Source organism: Podarcis erhardii (assembly GCF_964252035.2).
Source record: "Podarcis erhardii genome assembly, chromosome: 1".
Taxonomy (NCBI): Eukaryota; Metazoa; Chordata; class Lepidosauria; order Squamata; family Lacertidae; genus Podarcis; species Podarcis erhardii.
In genome coordinates, this window is record NC_138497.1 from 113,898,091 (window position 1) to 113,924,427 (window position 26,337).

General features: G+C 44.0%; 1 long non-coding RNA gene across 1 annotated transcript in view; it reads left to right on the top strand.

The window, feature by feature from the left end:
* Positions 1-26,337, top strand: part of LOC309335933 — a 771,786-nt gene that overhangs the window by 230,411 nt on the left and 515,038 nt on the right. Inside the window, exon 2 of the long non-coding RNA XR_014153809.1 lies at positions 1,593-1,687. This is a non-coding gene — a long non-coding RNA (uncharacterized lncRNA). The remainder of the gene's footprint in view (positions 1-1,592; positions 1,688-26,337) is intronic.

Consider the following 26,337-nt stretch of genomic DNA (forward strand, 5'->3'; position numbering starts at 1 on the left):
TGGTATGAGCTTTCGTGTGCATGCACACTTCTTCAGATACACATCATTGTACAATAACCTCACTGTTTTTTTGGTTTTTTGTTTACTATGCATTTTGAAGACATTTCATGGTTATTTTGCCTTTCCTGCCCAACCTCACCCTTTGAAAAGGCTGATACTTGAATTAAAGAGTGTGTGTGTGTGACAAATTACATTATATACCAGGACTAAAGTAGTGATTTACATCCATATAAATGATGTACTTCAAACAGTTTTTTCAAGTGTTTCTCATGATCCAAAGCATGTGTCAATCCAAGGGCTTTTAGTCATATCTTTCCCTTCGTACCTCAAAAACCAACTCCCGTCACCCAGTGAAGAAAACAATAATTAATTATGAATAAGTATATTAAAAATACTATGAAGAAAATGTATCGAGAACAGAAGCCAATTTTGAAAGCATTAATAACCTAAGTGCTTTAATTAAAAATTGCCTTTCCGATGCAACCTCACATACATTATGGATTTTTCGGCTGGGAAGTTTTCATTATAAGTAACAAAGTCCTTTAAAAAAAGAAAAAGAAAAAAGAAGAGAAAAACCAGCTGCTAGGATAGTATCAACTCAACTATTGCAGTCGTTTCTGGCTTCTCCCTCCCGTGCACCACTAGTTTAGTAAGGGAAATGCTGATTGGCTAAGAATGTGTTGGTGCTGATTGGCTAGGAATCTATGCTGCCTTAAGCTGATCTTGGCAAATGGGAGTAGAGGTGGAACACATACTGACTTTATATTTACCTGGCACCTTGATCATGAAGGAGGTTTTCCCAGAGTGAGGCTCATCCATTGGATTCCCACAGGTCAAGGAGCAGAGTATACCCAAGATTAGTCAAGTTATCTTGGCACTGCCAGCAACAACAATAATAGTAATAATAATAATAATAATAGTAATAATAATAATAATAATAATAATAATAATAATAATAATAATTTTTATTTATACCCCTCCCAAACAGAGCCGGGCTCAGGGTGGTTAACAACAGTAAAATTACAGTAAAAACATAATAGGAAAAAAACCACCAATTTAAAATACAGGTTAAAATGCAATTTAAAATGCAGCATCATTTTAAAAGTAGCCCATAGATCAAAACCATAAAGGGAGGGAAATGTAAGATCAGACTGAGTCCAAACCAAAGGCCAGGCAGAACAGCTCTGTCTTGCAGGCACTGTGGAAAGATGTCAAGTCCTGCAGGGCCCTAGTCTCTTGTGACAGAGCGTTCCACCAAGTTGGGGCCAGTACTGAAAAGGCCCTGGCCCTAGTTGATACCAATCTAACCACCTTGCGACTTGGGACCTCCAAAATGTTGTGATTTGTGGACCTTAAGGTCCTCAGCGGGGCATACCAGGAGAGGCAGTCCCGTAGATACGTGGGTCCTAGGCCGCATAGGACTTTAAAGGTCAAAACCTTAAACCTGACCCTGTACACTACCAGGAGCCAGTGCAGTTGGTAAAGCACTGGATGAATGTGATCCTGTGGCAAGGACCCCATAAGGAGCCTCACCACAGCATTCTGTAGTTTCTGGGTCAGCTTCAAGGGCAGCCCCATGTAGAGTGCTTCAGGTTACATACGCTTCAGGTTACAGACTCCACTAACCCAGAAATATTACCTCGGGTTAAGAATTTTGCTTCAGGATGAGAACAGAAATCGTGCTCCGGTGGCATAGTAGCAGCAGGAGGCCCCATTAGCTAAAGTGGTGCTTCAGGTTAAGAACAGTTTCAGGTTAAGAACGGACCTCCGAAATGAATTAAGTACGTAACCCGAGGTACCACTGTACTATAATCAAGCCTGGAGGTGACTGTCTCGCTCTAGTTGTAAAAGCACAAAGTAAATCCATGGATACGTACATAAACAACAATTTCTCGCTGTTTCATGACACTCAAAATAGGCGGCCTGAGGTGGCAGGCGCACATTACCTAATGGTAGGGATGGACACTCCACCAAATCCCAAAGTAAACAAGGCAAAGGGAGGTTGCAGAGGCAAATAACTTCTCTGAGGAAGAAATGAGAAGGGTTTATATATTGCAAGAGAGAGAGAAAGCATGAGGACAGGCTGAAACATGAAGCAGTACTATCCAGAAGCATCTTCCCACATACAGAAGTTGGAATGATCAGGGTTTCTCAACAGTTAGAAATCCATATTTATAATTATTATATTGCCACCTGCCAGGAGTTTTAGACCCATTTAACCCCACTGTTAAATGTGCCTGGGAAGTACTGGTAGATATGCAAATAATAATTAAAGGTCCAAAGTCAATTGGTTTCTATCACAATTAATGGTTGTTTACGTTTCTGTTAAAAGCATTGCTTAGCTAAAAGCATTGTTAAAAGCCCTCTGCAATTTGCCAAGGAGACTCCATTAATACACTTGGTTTCTCGGCACACTCCCCAAGGCTTGCTTACCTTATATCACAACTTCTGACTCAGCAATACACCGCTCATCAGCCATATATGGTGGCCCAGCAAAGGGCAGATAAATATCTTCTTTTGTTTTTTCTGTCTGCCTTTGAGGACTGCAAGAGAGATGTTGTCAAGCAGCTAGGAGGTATATATTGCATTGACTAAGCACACCAATGTTCTGCTATATTGGTTTATAGCATAACCATAGCCAAGCATCTAATTCATGGGTAAGCAAACTAAGGTCTGGGGGCCAGATCAGGCCCAATCACGTTCTAAATCCAGCCCACAGACGGTCCAGGAATCAGCGTGTTTTTACATGAGTAGAATGTGTCCTTTTATTTAAAATGCATCTCAGGGTTATTTGTGGGGCATAGGAATTTGTTCATCCCCCCAAAATATATATATATAGTCCAGCCCCCCACAAGGTCTGAGGGACAGTGGACCGGCCCCCTGCTGAAAAAGTTTGCTGACCCCGATCTAATTAGACCTGATACACTTACCATACAAGAAGAAGAGTTTGGATTTGATATCCCGCCTTTCACTCCAGGAGTCTCAAAGCAGCTAACATTCTCCTTTCCCTTCCTCCCCCACAACAAACACTCTGTGAGGTGAGTGGGGCTGAGAGACTTCAGAGAAGTGTGACTGGGTTCAGAGAAGTGTGACTGGTCACCCAGCAGCTGCATGTGGAGGAGCGGAGACGTGAACCCGGTTCCCCAGATTACGAGACTGCCACTCTTAACCACTACACCACACTGGCCCTGTCCACACTACACCACACTGCTACAACCAGTCATCTGAATTTAAGAGCTGCTGCTGTGGGTTAAACCACAGAGCCTAGGACTTGCCGATCAGAAGGTTGGCGGTTCGAATCCCCCTGACGGGGTGAACTCCCATTTCTTGGTCCCTGCTCCTGCCAACCTAGCAGTTCAAAAGCATGTCAAAGTGCAAGTAGATAAATAGGTACCACTCTGGTGGGAAAGTAAACGGCATTTCCGTGCGCTGCTCTGGTTCGCCAGAAGCGGCTTAGTCATGCTGGCCACATGACCCGGAAGCTGGATGTCGGCTCCCTCGGCCAATAAAGCGAGATGAGCACCGCAACCCTAGAGTCGGTCTTGACTGGACCTAATGGTCAGGGTTCCCTTTAAGTCAGAACACTGGTCCATCTGCCAACACTGACTGGAAGCAGCAATCCAGGATTTCAGACAGGCATTTCTCCCATCCCTACATGGAGATGCTGGCGTTTGAACCAGAGACCTTCTCAATGAAAGGCAGATGTTCTACACTGATCTAAAGCCTTTCTTCAGATCCAAAACAGGTGAAAAGGGCATTATATGGGAAATATCCCCCATACCTTTGATGGCAAAGAATTCCATGGATTGGACCTCCTCAGGGAATACCTGCTTATCAGAATACATTGAATGGAAAAGAGTGGCACCTGCCCACATCTCTACCACACAAAGAAAATCTCCAGCTCAGTAGTGGCCATAATGGACTCCAACTCTCATCAGCCCCAGCCAGCAGGGTCAAAGTTGTAGCCCAATGAAACCCAGAGGGCCACTGCCTGTCACTATCTGGCCTTCCCCTCTGACCCCACTGCCTTACCTCTGGCAGTAGTGACAGGGCCAGGGCCTGCACTTCCTCCCTGGGGCCTCTTTTGGGGCCCACTGGGGCTGCAAACAGAGGCCTTGCCATGGAGACACAGTCCCCTGTCCAGGTGCTACCATAGCACCATGACGTTGCAGTGTGATGCATGAGCACTGGGCACGCACAATGTGGGGCCCAATTCAGTGCTGCTGCTCTGAACCATGCCTAGGCTTTGTGGCAATGTCACGGGTGGCAGGAGAGGATATATTTATTATTAATATCCTTCCTAACTTGCGCTAGCAAGTTTCTTCACTTAGCAGAGTTCATTCCTCCTTTACACAGCAGAAAGCTGGTTGTAAACTCGTATGAGCCTCTTAAGACAATAAACAATTCAGTCTGGCTTGCCCAGATTGAGATATGTGCTATTATTCCTGGTAAGACCCCTTTGATCCCTGGAGGAGGCTCTTGAGAGTCCCATGGACTTCAAGAAGATCAAACCTATCCATTCTGAAGGAAATCAGCCCTGAGTGCTCACTGGAAGGACAGAGCCTGAAGCTGAGACTCCAATACTTCAGCCACCTCATGAGAAGAGAAGACTCCCTGGAAAAGACCCTGATGTTGGGAAAGATGGAGGGCACAAGGAGAAGGGGATGACAGAGGATGAGATGGTTGGATAGTGTTCTCGAAGCTACCAGCATGAGTTTGACCAAACTGCGGGAGGCAGTGGAAGACAGGAGTGCCTGGCGTGCTCTGGTCCATGGAGTCACGAAGAGTTGGACACGACTAAACAACTAAACAACAAAAGAATAATGACACCACAGTCTTATTCATAGGTAACAAAAAGTAGTTTTACTTAGTGTGATCCCTGAAGGCAGGCTTTAGGCTTAAAGTTAAGAATATGAACAAACAGGTTTACCCCATATGGAAGATAACCCGGGGGTCTGCTTGGCTGGCAGGAATCAGGAAGTTTGCAGGACGAAAAAGAAGATCAAAGAAAGAGAGGTGGCTGCATGACTTGGCCTTTTACCAGGTCTGGAAAGGTCACGCCCACGTACTAGTCACATGCAAGGAAGGATGCTCCAGCCAGGTGTAACAGGAAGTTTGACTGGCTGGACCAACATCCCCTGCATGACCACTCTAGGAAAACAGGTGATGTTGTACTTGACAGCTCTAGTGGTTTATATCCCACAGGCTTCAGTCAAACCTTTCAATACAGCAGGTTTTCTTAGCTGCTTAAACTCAGGTAGGCATTGTCTCCTGCCTCTTCTAGAACCTAATAATATGTCTCCTTTATGCACATGCCATTCTCAAATGGATTCAAAAGCAGACAAAGATACTGCCTTCACCAACCAATCTGATAAAGCCTAAAAACCGAGCAGCTTGGATGTAGCCGGGATTCTTGCTTATGAGCTATTACAAAGATCTCTAACAATTTAATTTAGATGGCAAAAAAGTGGGGAAATGGCACGATTCTTGAAATGAAACCATCTTGCCCTGAAGGGCCACACAGCTTCTTAGCAGAGTTATAAATCATGAACATGGGGAGACAGCTATCTTTAAAGGATAAATACCAGGATTATGTTGTAATTTAAGTGTCTATTTCCCAAACCAATATCGGCAAGAATGAGACTGCTTCATAACTTCAGGAATAAAGAAGCAATTCACAGAAGGGAAGGACGTATTATTTCGTTTAATCATTATGCAGAGCAATACTTCACCCATCTTTCATGAACCAACAGCTTTTCAGGGCACAAAACTCAATTAATATCTTCATCATCCCATTTTTTAAAAATAGATACATTCTTATACATTGGCTAGGATTACCATCTCTCCAGAGGCTGGAGTGTGGGGTGGGCAGGGGGAGAGACATGGCTATCTGCATATGTTACATGAACAGAAAGTTAAAATTATCTGGCCTTTTTTTTGTTTTTTAACACTTCCATGCTATCTTTCTTTATTGGAGAAAAATCCAAAGCAATCCACATCAGCATTTTAAAAAAAATTACAGTTCAGAGATCAGCATCCTCCACATACAGACTGAAAATAACAAAACATCCCCAACATTTTCTATATTCAGGGCCAAACAAAATGTGATAGCAAGGTAGGCAAATATAGATATGTCCCCTGCAACTTAGGAATGGGGGAGAGATTGATGCAAATCTACCGGTTTTGCACTTTCTGAAATAATGCACAAACCAAATCACCATGATGCCTTGGAATTGTGCTTCTACAAACTTTACAATGCAGTTGTCCAACTGAATAATGTCTATAAAACTGTGTTGGTTAGGGGAAAATGTGCATAAAAATGCACACATGAGTGAATGTGACGTACAAAAAAGCATTATATTAGGAGAAACTGCTTGCAAATATGTGTATATTCAGTGAAATTTGGACTAAAATGCTGATGCAATTTCATAAGCATATTTTATATTATTACAAATGACACATAATTGTGGAGAGCCAAAGAGTGGAAGAAAAGGCAAATGGAGCAAAACCAAACAGACAGTTTCGTACGTCCCTAGCTGTAATCAGGTAGAGCAGGGGTGCCACCTTGAATCAAATATTGTGGGGGCCCAGGTAAGCCTTGCCCTGCATAATCAATCACAAGGCATAGCACACACACACCATTTGAATGACAATGCCTACCAACTCTGAGGGGGGCAGCCCCCTCAAATATTTTATTTGGGACAAGAGCGAAGGGACCTCAGCCCCTAGGAGTTGGCTCCTATGAGGTAGTGTCTAATTTTAGGAGCAAATGGGGTATTTGAGAAGAGCAGAACCTTTCCCACCCGTGGCTTCAGAATGTCCTCTGATGTCATTTTTTTCTAGCTGGAAAATACCAGGTGTGAGCTCAGCTAGATTAAAACCACTTGGGGAGAGGAGCTGCATGGAGGTAGTGGGAGATGAGAGAGGGTTCTATACTCCTCACCCACATACCTGTTTTGCTATTAAAACTGAATCAGCCACCCATCTATGCTTCTACAAGATTGGAAAAGAAACTGGTTTGAACGCATGACACTACGGCTGGCCCCCAGTCAATCTTTAAGCTTCAGAAAACCCATCCTCAAAAGTTCTAACTTCAGCAGTGTGTGTGTGTGTGTGTGTGTGTGTGTGTGTGTGTGTCAGTGTGTGTACACATAGACTAGCTAATCCAGCCTTCTCCAGCCTTTGGTCCCTAGATATTGTTACTAGGACTACAACTCCCACCATTACCTACTATTGGTCATGTTGGTTGGGGATGATGGGAGTTTTATCTGGGGACTCAGTGTTGGGGAAGGCAAATGATGTAGTAAGATCAGTTCAGTGAAGCTTCCCTCTTCCTTCTTCCAGAAGACAGAAAGCCCCTTTATAGCTCCAAGACTTTCTCATGAATGGAGAGTGGTGAGTGCATCTGTCTGTTTGTAGTAGGAAGTTGACTGGGGGAGCTTCCCTCCTTTCAGTAGAGATTAACCCAGAGGTCAACTCAAATTAAAACCAGATAGGAGACAAAAGAGCCAAGCGGGAGCTGGTTTCAAACTGGCCTATCCTTGGCTTGGGCGGGCAAGTTCTATTGAAGGAACTTAAATTATTAATTAACACTTATTGGCTTGTTGTTTGTTCTGGTTAATGAATGCTTTTCGGCACAGGCATTTTTCATTTCCCTTTCTGCACTGTTTTCCAATGAAAGGCCGCTGATTACATTTCAATGCTTACACACACAAAGCCTGGGGGACCATGTGGAGAAATACATTGCGACAACCCAGGTGGGTCCGATGCTGCTTGCTGTGTGACTCTTTTCAAGCATGCAGATGGAGTCCTGGTAGCTGCTTGAACCATATATTGGAGACAGCTCCATAAAGCAAACTGCTTGTATCACACGAACTCACAAAGGTTGGGGGTTTTGTCTCTTAAGAAAAGAAGGGCTGAGCTGGCCTGGGAGCAGAGGACAGGGGTGCAGGCAGGACTCCCCAAATGACAGACACTGGCACCTTCGCACAAATGATCTGCAAGAGGGAGGTTACTTCTGTTTGGTTGCATGATGCTTCAGTTTCCACTAGCACTGCCAGGCCAGGAGCACCCCTGGCTCTCAGATTTCAGGGCCCAAACTTGAGACCTAGGGCTGGGCCCCTGGTGACATCACAGGAAGCAGGCCCTGGTGATGTCATTAAGTATGATATATTAATTATCAACCACAGCCACTGCGGGCATGTAATTCCAAAGACGAACATGAAGTCCAACAAATGAGCAAATATTTCGCTGGTGATATAGGTCCAGCTGAATTGAGGTGATCATGCTTTCCTACCTGTTTAGAGAGCTAGGTTAGGGAACATTTAATCTAGCCCACTTGCTTCAGTCCAGAAGCATTTGAACACCCTCAGGCCATGCCAGGAGTTGCCATGGGTGGTTGAGGCAGCAGGGTTCATCTCCTGCAGCTTATCTTCATGTGCTCTGCTTGCATCTGCAACTCATCATCTCATGCCAGGCATCCCTGCGCACTCATAACCCCTTCCTTCTCTTGAGCTCAGCCCTATTCATTTTCTTCCTTTGCCACCACTGAGAAGAAGAAGAGGTGCTCAGTTACTTCAAATCAGGTTCCACACTGTTTCTCTAGCAGGGGAGGTGAACCTGTGGTCCCATCAGATATTGTTGGACTCAGACTCCCATAATCTCTAGTGAGCATTGTCAATGATCAGGGCTCATGGGAATTGTAGTTCAGAGGGCCACAACCTCCTCCCCTCTCCCAACTTTTGCTTGGCTGAAGCTTGCAAGTTGTGTTCACAGTCTTATAAATAATAATAAGAAAATTAAAGGGGCCATCCTCTGCCATCGTAAAGCAGAAAAGGTAGACCTGGGGACTTCACACATATGGAAGGGACTCCTAAAATTGTTTGGTTACTCTAAAATCCTCTGTGTGGATGTATCCATGTGCAGGAAATAAAATCTCACCTGACATAACTTTGCACAGCAGCCTTTTCAAGGGTATTTTGCACAGGGAAGAGCAGCCTACAGAGACCAACAGATGGAACTGAACGGCCTGGTTATTTCCATTCAGCTGGAAACTGTGAAGTCATCCCCCTCCCCATCTGCTGATTCATTCCAGTTGTCAATTAAAGTGAGCTGAGAATCAAATATACAGAAGTTTCATATCTTTTCAGTGTTTCCCATAACTTTGTGCTGAATCCAAAGGGCTGTGCCTTGATGAAACCTGTGATGAGCAGATTGCTATAATAAGACCTCCTGAAGAACCACCTCTCCAGTGAATCTGTACAGAAACTTTGCTCCAGAGGCCTTCCTAAATTGCTGTATAAGGGAATGATAGTAGTAGCACTCAGGCTGTGGAAACAGCATATATAGTAATAATAATAATAATAATAATAATAATAATAATAATAATAATAATAATAATCATTATTTATTATTTATACCCCGCCCATCTGGCTAGGACTCTTCTCACTTTGGCCCCTTTGATATTCTTGACTGCTGGTTTTTACTGTGTTTTATTGCTCATTTCCATTTAAATTTATTTGGTATGGTATGGTATGTGGTTGTTTTGTTGTAGGCCTTCCTGAGCACACTTCAGTATCAAAATGAACAAAACAAACTGTCATCCATCTCAAAGGCATGAGAATGCGCTTTCACACAGAGCAATTGATAGAGGGGTATTCACACCAATTGCATAATTCATGCAATTCACGGAAAGCAAGTTTAGAGTCATTCCCTCAAAAGTAAGGCATGCAACAAATTGCCAGTCTTGGACTTTCTCTTCATCCTTCATGGTGCTCAGTTACTTCAAATCAGGTTCCACACTGTTTCTCTAACAGGGGAGAGGAACCTGTGGCCCCATCAGATGTTGTTGGACTCAAACTCCCATAATCTCCAGTGAGCATTGTCAATGATCAGGGCTCATGGGAATTGTAGTCCAATAAGGTCCAGAGGGCCACAAGTCACCATTCCTCCTTTCTGTGGGTTTTCAGCTTGGCGGCACAATGCTCCCAATTAGTGTTAGACCCTCATGAAGTCTTGCCATCTACTGAGGACATTCTTATTGAGGCCCCATTTATGAAAATGATTTGAGATGGCATGAGGGGGTTGCCACACTGAATATTTCTCTGCACTATCCTGAGTCTGTGATCTGCCATTTCATGCTTCCTTGATGTCAGGATGCTGTCAGCAGCTCCCAGCTGGTTGCCCAGTAAAGTATAAAGACAAGGGGAAGTTTCTTCCAGTCCTTTTTTATTTACAGAGAGAGGCTATAGAACCCAGCCTCTTGGATAATGGCATTGTCCCAAGTGAATCTCCCACTTCCTAATTCGTCATCATCATCATCACCTCCTCTACGGATGCCTCTAAGTGCCCTCTGTCTTTGAGTTCTTTGCTCTCCTACTTTTAAGGCTTGCCAGGTTCTGGGAGATGGAGGGTATGGAATGCTTTCTAATGACAATGTGTCAGCCAGCTGCTCTGGCTCTCCCATGATTTCCCAGCTTTCCCCCCTCATCTGCCTCTGAGCTGCAACCTCCCTCAAACCCCTGTTGTAAATCTATACTGTCTTCCTCTTCCTCCTCCCTGGAAGGGTCAGGATGCGGAGGCGGCCTTCACCATTCCTCCTCTGCCCAGTCCCTGACACATGACCCATTACAGAGCAATCCTGTTGAAACACTGCACAGGTTCCATCCTATGTAAAAGAACACAATCAGCAAAATTTGCCCCTCCTCCTATTCCTTTCCATGCTCTGTTTTTCTTGGGACCAAATCAGTGAGGTCCAGAGGGAGGTCTTGTTGTCTGGGCAGCCAAAGACCTCCGTACACACTGCCAAGGCTTGCATCCCAGGGAAGTCACTTTGGAGCTGCCAACACAGTGGTTTGACTCCACCTCCGAATGCACACTCCATTGTCTCTCGAGACAAATGGATTCCAACAAATGTCACACACACCCATCTTCAGTTGAGAACAGCACTCCTAGAGCTGCTTAGAAATATCAGGAATAAGATTGTCCGTGCCTTTAGGCTTACAGTTTTAAAAACACAAAACTAAAGGGATTGGAAAGGAGGAGGGGAAAAAGAAACTCGGGTACTAGAAAAATAGGAACTCGGGTACAGAGTTCTTATAATGAAGAAGTTCAAGGGGAGGAGAAAGCCAAAATTGCTGGTCTCTCTGCTGGTCTCTCTGCTGAGCCAACAAAGAGTCCCTGTGTTGTAGTCTGGTGAGATGGCTACAGCTAGATGACAGGTTATTGCTATCATTATTGTTGTTTTGCTATTTCTGTAATGTGTGTGTGTGTGTGTGTGTGTGTGTGTGTGTATCTGAAGGAAGCTTGCATCTGTTTTCCCCCTCCACTTTGGGCAAAGTCTAAAATTAGAGAGTTGTATATGCTTCAAATGAATTTCTAAAAATGTCCTAGGGAGAACATTTTTTTAAAAAAATAATGGTGGGAGCACAGGATTTCCCACATCCTACCTCCTGTTTTTTGCATTAATTTGTTGCATAAATCTGTAAAGCTGCTATGCATCTCATTCACGTACTGCCAAATCTATTTATGAATCTAGGGCTAAGGAAGCTCTGAGTGAAAATTTGCAGTCCCCCCCCCTTCTGTGCTTTTCAAATACGTCATAACATGAAGCATGGGTTGTTGTTTTGCTTAAAATCTAATCTCTCTCCCCCCCCCCCGAAAATTGTGTGGGTCTGTGTAGTATACACACATATATCTCTACACACATATACCAGTACGTCTTCTATACATTTCAAAATAGCAATAAAAAGGGTCTCATTGTAGCCCCCTTCCCCCTTCCAGTGTTTCCATTACGAACATAAAACAGTCGTCCATATAACAAAATGAATAAGCAAGCAGATTCATTTTTATAAGTGTCACCCAAAGCAAAATTCTTAGTCTAATTTAAATTAAATAATATTACATCCCAACAGGCATAATCTAAATGTTTGGAATAGGATATTTAGATAAAAGGAGTATCATTAAATTTTAATTTAATGGTTTTTCACCCCTTAAGAAGAAAATGTGCTGTGGCAGACTATCCCTTAGTACTGAGTACAGCTCCATGGACACAGCCCCCACCCCCCGGTGACTGAATTCCATAAGGTGTGTGGGAGGCTTTTTAAAATCCACATATTTTTTTCCTCATATCCCCCTCCTCACCCTCCCATGTTAAATTAATATCATCTGATGGAGTGGAAATTAAACCACTCTGAATGTGTTAAAAATCTCACTCTTCTTAGCTCTCATTACCAAGTGCCAGCTATTGCTAAAATCATTCATTTTTGGAACAAGAACAACCTTGGTAGCATCAGACACGGGACAACACAAAAATAGAACATTGGCAAAATCTGTGAATTGATTTTGTGGTATTTTGGAACATGGCATAAGGCTTTCCTTTGCAGATGCAATTCTCAACGTGCTTAAAGTCTCTTGCTGGCTATTGTTCTACTATGACTAGTTTGGATTTGATATCCTGCTTTATCACTACCTGAAGGAGTCTCAAAGCGGCTAACATTCTCCTTTCCCTTCCTCCCCCACAACAAACACTCTGTGAGGTGAGTGGGGCTGAGAGACTTCAGAGAAGTGTGACTAGCCCAAGGTCACCCAGCAGCTGCATATGGAGGGGCTGGGAATTGAACCCGGTTCACCAGATTACAAATACACTGCTCTTAACCATTACACAACACTGGCTCTCACAGCTAGTGCTGTAGCTTTCCTTTGTTTCTGAACCACCTTGGTATTTATTCTTGAAATGAAAAGTGGTAAATAAGTGCTTTTCAGTCATCATCATCATCATAATCATGGCACTGGAATTCAGCACTAGAAGAGAGGGGTTAAGAAATTACTTCCCCCACTTGGAAGCCCTGCTTACACGAGAAACTCAAGCACCCTCTGCAGACTGGAGGTGGGCAAATGTTATCCCCATCTTCAAAAAAGGGGGAAACAAACTATTGGCTGGTACCTTGACATCAATACCAGGATAGGTCCTAAAACAGATAACTAAACAGTCATTCTGTGAGCAATTAGAAAAGGATGCTGTGATAACTAAGGCTCAGAATGGGTTTCTCAAAAACAAGTCATGTCTGACAAATCTTATTTCCTTCCTTCCTTCCTTCCTTCCTTCCTTCCTTCCTTCCTTCCTTCCTTTCTTTCTTTCTTTCTTTCTTTCTTTCTTTCTTTCTTTCTTTCTTTCTTTGAGTTACAAGCTTGATGGATCACAGGAATGCTGTGGATGTAGTGTTTATTGATTTCAGTAAGGCTTTTGCCAAAGCCCGCCCCCCCCCTTTGTGGAGAAGCTGGTAAAATATGGGCTGGATGAGGCCACTTTCCTCTATAGGAAAGGCTTTGCCGTCCAATTCCTGTTTAAAGATAAAGAATCCTACAAAGGGAGAGGTGGAGCCTTCAAGTTGCCCATTAAAATTTAGCAGCACCTGGGCAGCAAACCTGCTCATAGTCTCCCCCACTGTGGTGAAATGTCCTCCATCTCTATTTAAAAGATAGTAAATGTTCCTAAATTTACACCTAGAAATGAGATGTGCAAATTTTATGGAAATACGGATCCTCTTTTTTTTATGATGCTGAGTGATCCCTTTCAATTTGGGTCCAACTCATCATATACTAAGCCTGGCACCAGCCTGCCCCATCGCAGCTGCTCCACCACATGGAGGCTTTGCTGTAGGGCATGGCACTGTCACTGTTGGTTTCTCAGGAATAAGGATCCATGGGAGATGTAGTTCTCACTCCCTGGATCATCACCTTGTTGTGGTGAGTCAACTTCGTTGGACTGGTCATGTCGTGCGGATGCCTGATTATCATCTTCCAAAGCAACTTCTCTATTCCAAACTTAAAAATGGAAAGTGTAATGCTGCTGGTCAACAAAAGGGGTTTAAAGATTATCTCAAGGCAAATCCCAAAAAAATGTAGTATAAACACCAACAATTGGGAAACACTTGCCTGCAAGGGCTTCAATTGGAGAACAGCCTTTACCAGGGGTGTCACGGGCTTTGAAGACACTCGAACTCAGGACGCAAGGGAGGAAAGTGCTAAGAGGAAGGCACGCTTGGCAAACCCTCACCATGATCAACTTCCGCCCGGAAACCAATGTCCTAACTGTGGAAGTATGTGTGGATCCAGAATTGGCCTCCTCAGTCACTTACGGGCTCATTGTTAAAACTGTGTTTATGGAACACAATCTAACTCAGCTATGAGTGATCTCCAAAGAAAGAAAGAAGAGTTCCAGAGGATTGATTACATAGTAGGGCGATCATGATCTATGGAAATTACATCTCCAATAAATTCCTTCTACCAGGAATGCCACTGAACTGCTGAGGGTCTGCTAGAAGCCTTGGTGGTGAAGCCTTCCTTGCCACTACTGCTAGCTATGTTTGGGGAAAAATAAGAGAGAAATAGGGGGCTGGAGGAAACGGAACAATGCTGAAACCTAGGCAGATGCCTTCTACTGAGTCAAACTGTTGGCCCACCGAGTTCAATATTATCTACAGCAGGCACCCCCAAACTCAGCCCTCCAGATGTTTTGGGACTACAATTCCCATCATCCCTGACTACTGGTCCTGTTAGCTAGGGATGATGGGAGTTGTAGTCCCAAAACATCTGGAGGGCCGAGTTTGGGGATGCCTGATCTACAGTGCCTGGCAATGACTCTCCAGGATTTCAGACAAGAGTCTTTTACCACCCTGCCCTAATAGGCAGTCTTTAAAAAATACCTTTAAATAAATAAAAAAGGGAAGGACAAAGAGAGGAGAGGAGGAGGGACCTGTTTTCTCCAAAACACTCAAGAACAAAGGTCTGTGTTTCACTGGCAGTATCTTCATAGCTTCTTCTTGGGAAAATGTTCTCATTGTTTGTTCCTTTGCTGATAGCAGCTGCTAATGGGCCAAACCTATGCATGCCTATGTGCTTAATTTTAATTCAATAACTGAATGCAATTCAGTTTACTTGGAATTAAGCTTAATGGGGTTTATTCCCAGGTGAGTGGGTAGAGAGCTGCAGTCTAAATTACCGGTTTGGTTGCTGTCTCGTGATGCTGCCATTTTCCTCTAATGGTCCACAGCATTACATGTGTATGCACACACCCAAGTGTGTGTGTGTGTGTGTGTGTGTGTGTGTGAGAGAGAGAGAGAGAGAGAGAGAGAGAGAGAGAGAGAGAGAAGCAAACATGCTACAAAAGATAAGAGGATTTGAAATGTTAAAAGTGACTCTGGGTCGATAGAAATTCTCAGATTTTTTTATTTATTAAAAAAACCCCAATAGCCAGGTCTTGAATGTCAGAAAAATCACAGAACAGGTCATAAATATCTGAGAGCCATATAATTTTATACACCTTGTTCAGTTTGTAATCCTCTTATGATAACAGCAGTTTCCCGGGAGATCATTAGCTTCCTGTGTGACTAAGTGAAGCAAGCTACAGTTAAGCTATGGTAAATATGTCTCATTTTCCCAAAGGATGGTCAGCCGAAAGTGCTTAAAAGTTCAAGTGGCTGCTAAGTAAATAAGTAATAATAAGTTCATTTTCCCTCTTCATTTTGTACAACCTCTCATGAGACCTTTAAGAGCTATGATGCTATAGTGCTAGTATTCTTAGATCCATGACTAAGAATGACATAGCTCTGAGTATCCATTCTCAACCGTGGGTCCCCAGATATTGTTGGACTACAACTCCCATAACCCCTGACAAGTGGTACTTCAGTGTATCTGAAGAAGTGTGCATGCACACGAAAGCTCATACCTAGAACTAACTCAGTTGGTCTTTAAGGTGCTACTGGAAGGAATTTTTTTATTTTGTTTTGACCAGTGGTACTGCTATCTAGGTATAATGGGAGTTGTAGTCCAACAACATCTGGGGACCCAAGGCTGGCTTAGAGCAGGCATAGGCAAACTCGGCCCTCGGGACTACAACTCCCACCATCCCTGACCACTGGTCCTGTTAGCTAGGGATGATGGGAGTTGTAGTCCCAAAACATCTGGAGGGCTGGGTTTGCCTATGCCTGGCTTAGAGCAGGCATAGTTGACTCACAGCCCAAGTGCCAAAGTGGTTCAGATCATAAGGGTCAGTAACCCTCTTTGAACAAACACGAGGCCTATGAAGTCGTCTGTCTTAGAGTTGCTGCAATGGATTCCTTGAACAGGACCTTGTTGCAGAGCAGAGACGAAAATGCTCTCCACCACAAGAATGAGTTTCAAAATGTTTGACTGCAAAACTGTCTTCAACTAGTTACAAAATAAAACATTGCAAAAATACAAAGTAACCTCTTTAACAAACTAGCAATGGACTCCCTTATTATTATTATTATTTAGTCCTTAGGATTAAGTCCCAGAACCTTCCTCTCTCTGGTCCCAGAGATAAATCCTAAGCATCTTGCTTGTTCATCATCACAGACCTGAGCCACTACTGCAACTGCTACGGACTCCATCACTGACAAAAATACCTGACTTCTTAGATTTCACTTCCCTGCTGTGCGAGCTCTGCAGCTCAGGTTTCTGGGATGAGCCATCAATTACCCTAAAGACTGAAAGAGAAACAGCCAGCCTTTTCTGCCACATTTGCCAGAGTGAAGCCTCCTGTGCTTAATGCCAACCTCGCAGCATAGCATTTTAAATCCAGGGCATCCAAACCTTGCATTTTATGCATATTACACTTGTATCTTTAACAGGCTATATTACAGGGGCCAGCAAACTTTTTCAGCACGGGGCCGGTCCACTGTCCCTCAGACCTTGTGGGGAGCCGGACTATATTTTGAAAAAGATAATACAGTGGTGCCTCGCTAGACGAAATTAATCCGTTCCGCGAGTCTCTTCGTCTAGCGGTTTTTTCGTCTTGCGATGCAAGCCCAATGACGGCTTATCGGATTAGCACTATTAGCGGCTTTTAGTGGCTTATTGGCTTATCGGATAAGCAGATAAGCGGCTTAGCGGCTTAGCAAAAGGGGGGGAGGGAAAAAAACCTGCAGGAACTCACAAGACATTTTCGTCTTGCGAAGCAAGCCCATAGGAAATTCGTTTTGCGAAGCACCTCCAAAACGGAAAACTCTTTCGTCTAGCGAGTTTTCCGTCTTGCGAGGCATTCGTCTTGCGGGGCACCACTGTAATGAACGAATTCCTATGCCCCACAAATAACCCAGAGATGCATTTTAAATAAAAGGACACATTCTACTCATGTAAAAACACACTGATTCCTGGACCATCCGCAAGCCAGATTTAGAAGGCGATTGGGCCAGATCCGGCCCCTGGGCCTTAGTTTGCCTACCCATAGGCTATACCATACAGCAGAGATGGGGCACTTGTGGATCCCTGGAAGTGGTTGGAATCCAACTCCCATTGCTCCTGTCTGTTGCCCATGCTGAGTGGAACCATTGAGGATGGTGTCTCACAACATATAAAGAACCATAGGTCTCCTATTCCTTCCATGCAGTCAAGTCACAAATCTCTTTTGCAGATTGTAGGCAGAAGTGGATGCCATATTCCCAAAAGTGACAATCCGGACAAAGTTGCGCTTCTTTTTTTTTTTTTTGAGGGGGGAGGGGTCAAAGATGTTGGGCTTTTTTTTTTTTTTTAAGGGCTTTGGGGCCTTTTAATATATTTATTTATTTTAGTTTTAAAGTGGTACCTCGGGTTAAAAACTTAATTCGTTCTGGAGGTCCGTTCTTAACCTGAAACTGTTCTTAACCTGAAGCACCACTTTAGCTAATGGGGCCTCCCACTGCCACCGCGCCACTGCTGTGCAATTTCTGTTCTCATCCCGAAGTAAAGTTCCTAACCTGAGGTACTATTTCTAGGTTAGCAGAGTCTGTAACCTGAAGCGTCTGTAACCTGAAGCATCTGTAACCTGAGGTACCACTGTACATGGGTTTTTTTTGCCATGTGTCCAGGTTTTCTCAGACATTTTTTTACCGATTTACTAAAAATCCTCCTGAATGCCATTTCCCTGCCCAATTTCTCAGACTTGCCCAGGAAAACCCATACATATGGCAGCCCAAGGCAGACGGAATTATGCCGCCTGAGGCAACAAATAAAATGGCACGTTCTGCATTCAAAAACTGACTGGACTGGCAGATGAATTTCACTTCAGTACCAGTAACGTCCACTGTCACATCTGAGGCAGACAGGATAGTTATGGGGCTCTGGACAAGTGGCGTGGCATCCACAGCTCTGCCCTCAAAAGAAGGGTACAACCAGGGTCACAGAAGGGACAGCTGTAGAGTTGTCATCACTGCCTCCCCATCATCTGTCACTCTAGGTCAGGGATGTCCAACAGGTAGATTGCGATCTACTGGTAGATCATGGGGGGGCCCATGGTAGATTCCTCGTAGAAGAAATTTACAGTCATACCTCGGGTTACAGATGCTTCAAGTTGCATTTTTTCGGGTTACAGATGCGCTGAAACCTGGAAGTACTAGAACAGGTTACTTCCAGGTTTCAGCGGTTGCGCATGCGCCAAAGTGCTAAATCGTGCTTTGCGCATGTGCAGAAGTGCCGAATCACAACCCACATGTGTGCAGACGCGGCGCTGTGGGTTGCGAACGCTGCGGGTTGTGAACATGCCTCCCGCACAGATCACGTTCGCAACCTGAGCGTCCACTGTATTGGAGATGTAATTTCCATAGATCATGATCACCCTACTAGGTAATCAATTCTCTGGAAGCTCAACAACTTTGGCTCTCCCCAAAAAGCTACACAACTTTGGTAGATCACTGCCAGTTTTTTTATACATATATATAGACAGTGGTACCTTGGGTTAAGTACTTAATTCGTTCCGGAGGTCTGTACTTAACCTGAAACTGTTCTCAACCTGAAGCACCACTTTAGCTAATGGGGCCTCCCACTGCTGCCATGCCACCAGAGCACGATTTCTGTTCTCAACCTGAAGCAAAGTTCTTAACCTGAAGCACTATTTCTGGGTTAGCAGCGTCTGCAACCTGAAGCGTATGTAACCTGAAGCGTATGTAACCTGAGGTACCACTTCATAGTGGGAGTAGATCTCAGTCTCTTGAAAGTTGGACATGCCTGCTCTAGGTGATTGCTTTGTTGTTGTTGTTGTTTAGTCGTCCTCCAGCACCATAATTCAAAAGCATTAATTCTTCAGCGATCAGCCTTCTTTATGGTCCAGCTTTTACTTCCATACATCACTACCGGGAAAACCATAGCTTTAACTATATGACCTTTGTTGGCAAGGTGATGTCTCTTCTTTTTAAGATGCTGTCTAGGTTTGTCATTGCTTTTCTCCCAAGAAGCAGGCGTCTTTTAATTTCGTGGCTGCTGTCACCATCTGCAGTGATCATGGAGCCTAAGAAAGTAAAATCTCTCACTGCCTCCATTTTTCCCCCTTCTATTTGCCAGGAGGTGATGGGACCAGTGGCCATGATCTTCGTTTTTTTGATGTTGAGCTTCAGACCATATTTTGCGCTCTCCTCTTTCACCCTCAATAAAAGGTTCTTTAATTCCTCCTCAACTTTCTGCCATCAAGGTTGTGTCATCTGCATATTGTTGATATTTCTCCTGGCAATCTTAATTCTGGCTAGAGATTCATCCAGCCCAGCCTTTCGCATGATGAATTCTGCATATAAGTTAAATAAGCAGGGAGACAATATACAGCCTTGCCGTACTCCTTTCCCATTTTTGAACCAATCAGTTGTTCCATATCCAGTTCTAACTGTAGCTTCTTGTCCCACATGCTTTACTTGCTCAAACAATCATGTAATCCTCTTCCTCTTGGCTGCAAGCCTCATATTGCATTCAATGAAATGTATGGGCAGGCCCATGCATTTTTCTCCCCCATATTCCCCCCCCACCCCATTTCAGGGACCATCTACACCTTTGTTTGTCCCCCATGATTTTCATCAGGGGTGTGAGAGCTTTTAATTTTGTCCCACTGCATTGCTTGGGGAAACTTGCTGTTTACAGCTGAATTGAAACAAATGACAACCAGGTTTTTTGTGTGGATTGACATTTGCTCCAGTTCAGCAGTAAAGAGTGAGTTTTCCCAGGGCAAGTGTTGGGACCATAAAGAGAGAACACTTCTAGGGCCCATGACTTGAAATCACAGGGCAAATTAAAGAGCTGAAAGGCTGCTGTGCCTGTATTAGCTATGCATAGTACAAGAAGGAAGTTCAAGAAGTGTGACTTTTTCCCCCGGGGAAAGTTTTTCTAGTCATGTCACAAGCAGTGTCTCTGTTGAGGCAATCTCAGATGATGGTAGGCTGCATTGTCACGACAGATACAGAGCACAGCCTCTCACTCTCCTCCACAGCCTGCCTACATATATTAGAACAATCAGGCTATGGCACAGCATCTGTGCAATGTGCTAGTTACCACACTTGATGCAAGACTCATCCACTCTTTTAGAGCTTGAAAACTTCAGCCTCTTCTACTGTATATGATCCAAATTGCTAATTTTCACCAAAAAAGGCAGCTTGCATTGCTACTGGTAACTGGAAACTCGGATATATTTTGAGTGCATTTTTCTCATAAATAGTATTTTAAATTGCTTTTTTTTTTTTTCAAAAGCAAATTGAGGACATATAGTCAATAACATATTTTTTTTAAAAAATGCTCTTATCAAAATAAGAATCCAAGAACAAAGAGGTTTTCCTAATATGGAAAAATCTACTTGCCAAATGGGGAAAGACTTAAGTGTTCCAAATATTTGGAAGAAAAGGAGTCAAGCTGGGCATAAAATAGCTGGACATTTGGGATACACAAGTTTCCATTGCAGACAGGTGTTTTCTGTGGCCATTGTAGACAGGTGTTTTCTGTGGCTGCATGGCATAGTTCATAGCTTCTCTGAGTTATGCAAGCCCCTTCACCACGGCAAGGTGGTGATCACCTTGCCAACAAAGGTCCGTGTAGTTAAAGCTATGGTTTTCCCAGTAGTGATGTATGGAAGTGAGAGCTGGACCATAAAGAAGGCTGATCAACGAAGAATTGATGCTTTTGAATTATGGTGCTGGAGGAGACTCTTGAAAGTCCCATGGACTGAAAGAAGATCAAACCTATCCATTCTTAAGGAAATCAGCCCTGAGTGCTCACTGGAAGGACAGATCGTGAGCTGAGGCTCCAATACTTTGGCCACCTCATGAGAAGAGAAGACTCCCTGGAAAAGACCCTGATGTTGGGAAAGATGGAGGGCACAAGGAGAAGGGGATGACAGAGGATGAGATGGTTGGATAGTGTTCTCAAAGCTACCAGCATGAGTTTGACCAAACTACGGGAGGCAGTGGAAGACAGGAGTGCCTGGCGTGCTCTGGTCCATGGGGTCACGAAGAGTTGGACACGACTAAACGTCTAAATAACAACAGCAACAGGTTGGCCCCTACCTCTCACTATCCAAACTGCTTTTTATTTGTCCTGATCAAAACTTCCAAGAGACACAACCACTCAACTGATTCCATCTCAGGTCTTCTACTGGGTTAGTAGGATGGTGGTAGGATCTACAACTCTTACACCAGTCACTAGTCCTGATGGGAGACCCTTGTTTCTCTTCCCAGCCTTGTCATCTGTGCATCTCCAGCTGTACCACAACCACACAAAGGACTGAATGTGTAGAAGCAGCCACAACCACCTTTTGTCTCTCACTGCATTGGGAGAGGGAAAGGTCTCCATTTGATGTCACGACAAAGGTACATCCTTCATTACTGATGCTTTAAGGGGGGGGGGGCACACACACTTAAGCCAACCACTTTTGTTTGGAAGAAAATGCAGCTCTTGATCCCAAATGGGATCTGTGCCAGTTTCTTGCTAAATATTTCCCCAGCTTCTCTATGTTCCTGAAAGGTGTTGTTTGCAGAAAATGGCACCTTTGTTTGCAGACAGTAGAGAGAGGGAGGGATTTCCAGCAGGAAACTAACTGGCACAGGGTCCAATCCAGAACCAAAGCAACTTTTGAAAAGTCAGTACCTTTCCTTCAGAATAAAAATAGCCAGTTTAAGAACCCTTTATAAACAGTGTGGGTAGCATAACAAGTAGCTTAGCCCTGTGAGGTAACTATGGTGGTACCTCGGGTTAAGTACTTAATTCGTTCTGGAGGTCCGTACTTAACCTGAAACTGTTCTTAACCTGAAGCACCACTTTAGCTAATGGGGCCTCCTGCTGCTGCCGCACCACCAGAGCACGATTTCTGTTCTCATCCTGAAGCAGAGTTCTTAACCTGAAGCACTATTTCTGGGTTAGCAGAGTCTGTAACCTGAAGCGTATGTAACCTGAAGCGTATGTAACCCGAGGTACCACTGTATCTTAAAAGAGAAAGCACTAAATGCAAGTGTATGCGGTAATGGAACCAAGGATACTAAAACTGCAATCCTAAGCACACTTACCCATAGCTGTCAACGTTTCCCTTTTAAAAAGGGAAATTCCCTTATTCTGAATAGGATTCCTTGCAAGAAAAGGGAAAAGTTGACAGCTATGCACTTACCTGGGAACAACAGTTGTCTCCAACTCAATTTTTATCATAGTAGACACACTGAAATCATCAGCACTAAGATAGCCATGTCCTTTCATTTCAGTGGGTCTACTCTAAGTGGAACTAACATTGGCAACAGCCCTCTGCCTCAATTAACCCAGTGGAACTCACTTCTGAGATATCACGCCTCAGCTCTTTCTTCCCAGAAGCCTCAGTCCTTAGAGTATTTTATTTTGTAAGGGTACTGATGCAATCTGTTTTGCTTAATTCTGCAGTGTGGGGTTTTCTGTTTCCAACAAACGAGAGAGTCAGGTCTTAGAAACAATAGAAAGTGCATGAGAGGAGGCTAGAATGTGGATAATTCTGATTTCTAGCATGATCCGGTGTTGATTAAATAGGCCTGTATTGCTGTCACTCAGAGCACAACGTGGCCCCACAGTGTTCTCTCCAGTGGATTAAGCATTGTATGTTTCTTTTGTATTAAATGGTTTGGACATAATGGAGAAAATAGTTGATGAAATGTTATCCCAGTGGGCTGTTACCAACACATGCTTCACTCTGGTTTTCCAGTTGTTGCCGCAATTACAGGATTACCAATTTGTTTACAAATGAGCATTTCCCCCCACAAGGCATGTTTGTGATAAAAGATACTATTGGGGTAATATAGCATAAAAATGAGCTGATAAAAAATGCAAACCAATTTTTTTCACATAACAAAACAGTCATGGTTGATGGAATCAGGTCTAGTGCAGATGCAGCATCACAACATTTCCCCTTTTTATATTACATTCTGTTAACATAATGCCTCTCTCAGAATATTCTAATAGAGAAACAAATGTTCTACTCGGGGTTTAATGAGTCTTATGTTTCTCAAGCCTCGCACGGGCCTGCCTGGTGCAAAAGATGGAACTGGCAAAAGATGGAAAAAGGAGCTGAATAATTCTGAGTCTCCAGAATAGTACCATTCTGTTCTGCCCTGGTCAGACCACAACTGGAATACTGTGTCCAATTCTGGGCACCACAATTTAGGAAAGATGTTGACAAGCTGGAACGTGTGCAGAGGAGGGCAACCAAGATGATGAAGGGTCTGGAAACTAAGCCTTATGAGGGAGTTGGGTATGTTTAGCCTGGGAAAGAGGAGACTGAGAGGAGATATGTTAGCAATGTTCAAATATTTCAAGGACCGTCACATGGAAGATGGAGGAAGCTTGTATTCTTCTGCTCCAGAGGGCAGGGCTGGGCTGGGCTTCAAGTTACAAGAAAGGAGATGCCAACAGGAAGAAAAGCTTTCTGACAATGAGAGCTGATCACAAGTGGAATGATCTGCCTTGGGAGGTTGTGGACTCTCATTCTTTGGAGGTTTTTAAGCAGAGCTTGGATGGCCAACAGTCATGGATGCTTTAACTAAGATTCCTGCATTGCAGGGGGTTGGATTAGATGACCCTTGGGGTCCCTTCAAACTCTACAATTCTATGATTCTAATATTATGCCATAGATCAGTGCTGGGAAACCGATGGCCTTCCAGATGTTGTTGGATTTCTGCACCCATTCCCCCCAGCCAGCTTGGCCAGTCACCCAGTCACAAGTTTGTTTTAAATTTTATTTTTAAATACTAGCAGCAACACGGCTGCAAGGCACACATTACACACCAGCCCAACAGCATCTCTCTTGTGCAGGGAACACTTCAGGTAGAAGTAAATACTATAAACACACACACACACACACACACACAAATGCATATGTAGTGTGTCTATCTATCTATCTACCATATTTTTCAGTGTATAACATGACCCCATGTATAAGACGACCCCTATTTTTTGGACCGCAACAAAAAATGGGGGGGGGGGATATTGCCCAGAGTTCTTCAGCTTTTTGAGGGGAGGAGATTGCCCAGAGTTGTTGAGCTTTTTGGGGGGGGGGTGCAAATCACACATATCGCCGCGGCCACCAATTGGCTGCATGCTAGCTGCCAAAATACCACCAGAAAGCTCAAAGCAACCGCAGTTGATTGCACGCACAACTCGCCAATGACGTAAAAAGCCCACACAATTGCCGCAGCCAATTGCCAGGAGGCCTTAACACGGCAACCAATCGCACACCCTATCACCACTGCCAATCTCCTGCTGGATGCTGCCACCAATTGCCCGACCCCCCTCTGCTAACTGTGTATAAGATGATCCCCAATTTTGGCATATTATTTCTAGGGGGGAAATATTGTCTTATACACAGAAAAATATGGTATCTATCTATCTATCTATCTATCTATCTATCTATCTATCTAATCTATCTATCAGCTATCAGCTATCTAAAAGCCAAAGCTAAATTTCAAAGCAAGACAGCATCCTTTGAATTTTAAATCTGGTACTTATCAGGAAATCCTTTTCATTTGATACTGCTTCTAAATTGTCCCCCTCCCACCAGTTTCTTACTACTGGTGATTCATTTGAGATTAGCTTCAGTTTGTTAAGAGGAGCTATGCCTACTGTTCTAACTGCAGTGCCATTTATCCACTACAAAGTCTGATTCCAATAATATAATTGCTCAGCAAGTGTGATAGCTGGATGCAGTTACTTCAACTTCTTAAGCTCTGGCTAGTCTTGCAGGAGAGACCATCTCGATCCAAGCACTTAAAACACATCAATTCCATGGTATGGGGAAGATTGTCATGTGCTTTCAGCATGTGTTAAATCTGTTGCATGGGTGTAGCCACAGTCACTAGATCCAGCCTACGTTTGAAGAGGCTGTTGGCCACTAGAGGACACTTTCTCTTCTACCTTGACAGGCTCTCACTGCAGACAATGGTGGCACTCTAATAGATGGTGGACAGCTGGCAGCCATTTTAATTTCCCACAGTTCCCACACCTTTGCATCACTCTGGGATGCAATGGGGAATTTAAATGGTGGCTCCAAGGTTCTGTTAAAGGTGGGAGAGTGCACTCTGCTTGACAGCTGCCTAATGGTGCCATATGCTGATACCAGACCTGATGGCCAGCATTTTATATATCAATCCCAAGGCCTAACAAAGCTAATCTCTGAGCATGTACCTTTACAATATCTGACTGCTCATGGATAATTGGCGGTGACTACAACCTCCCTTGGGCATGCCGGAGATATTCTAATCCACAACTGGACAGGAGACAATAATTTATGCACATTAATAAATATCAATCATAGAATTCTAGCGTTGGAAGGAATCCCAGGGGTGATTCCCCCACAATGAAGGAATCACAATTATATGAATCTGATCTGTGATTGGTCTCAGGGCTGTTTTACCCATAGGTGCTAGGGGCGCCGGGCACCTGGGCGCCGGGCTCTCAGGTGCACCAGGCTGAGAGTCCGGGGCCCAGGAGTTGAGTCTGGGGAAGAGCCTGCACATCGGTTGGAGCGCCGTGACGGGCTCTCCTGCTGTGGGCAGCTCTGCGCCGCGAATTCAGGGGCGACCAAGCCAGTGCTGAGGCGGTTGGCCGGCTCCACCTTCCTGCGCGCCTGGGACTGGGCAACCTGGGGGGGGGGGCGCTGGGTGGATCTTTGCACCCTGACGCCACATATGCTTAAGACAGCCCTGATTGGTCTCCTAAGAAACTGCAAAACCACAACATCCAATAAGACCAGAATCAACCAGCATTACAAATATTGGTTTGTTTGTTTATTAGTACAATAAATGCCTGTACCTGTATTTTATTGGGGGCAATTAATGCTCACAATGCTCTCAGTGAATTTCTACATTGTACACAACTATTTCTTAAGACAGGTGTCCGGGGGGGGGGAGAATGTTTCTGCTGTTATTCATTATTATAACTTTATAAAAGGAATTGTCAATATGGTGCCCTCCAGATGTTGGAGAACAGCTCACATAAAAAAATGGGATGATGGAATCCAATAAGGCAATTGTGCAGATCTGAACAACCCATTTGTGATATAAAACCCCAGTATTCCACAAGAAA